Genomic DNA, 1,982 nt, shown 5'->3' with positions numbered 1-1,982 from the left:
TCAAGCACAATCATCAGCCAACCTACTTTCAGTAGCTATCTTGCAGACAACTTCATCTCAGTGTGTGCAAAGCAAAATCATTTACAGAAAGGTGACACCTAGTGAGCTGCACCCTATTCCCATGGTCACAACTTCTAGTTTTAGCAAAATCACGGGAAGAGCTACAAAGAAAAGAAAAAGAGGGTGGATTTAGAGCAAAAAGCATAAAGCAAAAGGAAATGTAGGATAATTTCAGGACTAAACACTGGCATTAAATGAAAGACAAACAAAGTGGAGAACACTTTGTTTGGAAACCATGGACTGTCACTCTAAGTGGAAACAAACTCTCAAGAGATTGGAAAGTAGTGTCACTGACGGAGGGTGACAAGCTCACCAAGGATGCTCAGCACGCCCGGCCCTGCATGGAACCATGGAAAAGTAGACGTCCACTTGCGGGCTGATTTTGTGCTGTACTCCTACCTCCAAAATGATCCCTACCACCCATCCGTAGTAGGTGCCTGGCGGTTCACATGCCTGCCCAAAGCAAAGAAGAAATTCGCCATGTGTTATCAGCGTGTGCAAGAAGGAAGGCTGACGCGGTCAGCACAGCAGGCTCCTGACTGACAGAGAAGTTCCCGAACTTCCGAAAGCCCTCCTGATGTGCGAAGCCTGCTAAAAGCAGCAGTACCCTGTCACTGCAGACCAACAACAAAACCCCCAAAATCCCGGAGATGGCCTCGGGGAAATTTATCTGAGGGAAACTGCCAATGCTCTTGTCAGTCAGCAGAGTCCATAAAGACTCCTAGAAGCTCGTGGACGATTCCATGAGCTTTTAGCTCATTGTGTTCCTCCTGACATAATGCCAAGGGGATCAGAATATTCAGAACTCCAAAACAATTGTGATGGACAGCTGAAAGGGGCAGTGGCCCAGATGGCGGCTTGCTATGAGCATTGTCTGTAGCTGCGCAGCAAAGCTGTTTATCATCTGGAAGTATTTGTGGTCAAGTTTATGGCACTTTATAAGAAGTTCATGGAGGACAGTTTGAAAGGCGTGTTGTTCTGACACCTATCAGAAATGCTTCCAAATAACTGTTTCAGCACTTAAGTCATTTAAATTGAAAGAGTAAAAGAAATGATCCTGGTGACATGGTCGGTGTGTTAGGCAGGGTGCTCTAGAGGAACAAAACCAGGACACTTATGATTATAGATATATAGGTTTATATAGCGAGAAGGAATATCACAGCTAATTAGTCCACACAGCAGTACAGAGGGCTGAGTTCAACTCATTTTTTGTGGAACAAGCCCTTCAGCTCATGAAGGGGCCTTCGGTCTAAGGTCAAGGACGAAGACAGTGGAGTCTTCCCTCAGGCAAAACAGGGAGAGTCTGCCTGCAGGCATCAGACAGCAGGGTAGGTCAGCAACAGTCAGTAGCATGGAGGCATAGCAGAGCAGGCCTGGATGGGATATCCAACTCAAACAATGCAAGGCAGAACCCACCAGCCTCAAGCTCAAGCAATGTACGCACTGGCAGAGTGGTGAAGCAGGTTTCTAAGGAGCCCAAGCTCAAGCAACAGGGTCCACAGGTTGCTTTGCCCCACAGGTAGTGTAGCACACAGGTTGAGGCAGAGAACTAGCTAACGCAGCAGCACAGCTTGTCTGATCACCAGAAAGCAAGAGAGAAGGGGGCGGGCCGTGCAGAGCCATTCATCTCTTTGCCCTCTAATCAAATTGCAACCTGATTAATCTCCACTCCCATGTTTCCAGGCTGGCACAATAAACTTAACTATCATAGTTGGTTAGACATTAGACTGCTAACCTCAAATTCAGCAGTTCAAAGCCACCAAGCAACTCCTCATGAGAAAAATGAATCTTTCTGCTCCCCTAAGATGTGGAGCCTCAGAAACCCAAGGGGCAATTTCACTTTGGCCTATAATGTCACTTTCAGCTGGAATGAACTCACTGGCATTGAGTTTTGAGTTTACCCCAAGCCAACCCCACTGCTC

General features: G+C 46.9%; 1 pseudogene; it reads left to right on the top strand.

Moving 5' to 3' along the window:
- Nucleotides 1-254: 254 nt before the first annotated feature.
- On the top strand, nucleotides 255-1,042 carry LOC101641345 (annotated as a pseudogene).
- The last annotated feature ends 940 nt before the right edge of the window (nucleotides 1,043-1,982 follow it).

The sequence above is a fragment of the Echinops telfairi genome, unplaced genomic scaffold (genome assembly GCF_000313985.2).
Source record: "Echinops telfairi isolate 266 unplaced genomic scaffold, ASM31398v2 ScPeMD7_9;HRSCAF=40, whole genome shotgun sequence".
In the NCBI taxonomy this organism is placed as follows: Eukaryota; Metazoa; Chordata; class Mammalia; order Afrosoricida; family Tenrecidae; genus Echinops; species Echinops telfairi.
Note: the sequence above shows the minus strand (reverse complement) of the source record. Positions and strands in the feature narration are given on the sequence as shown.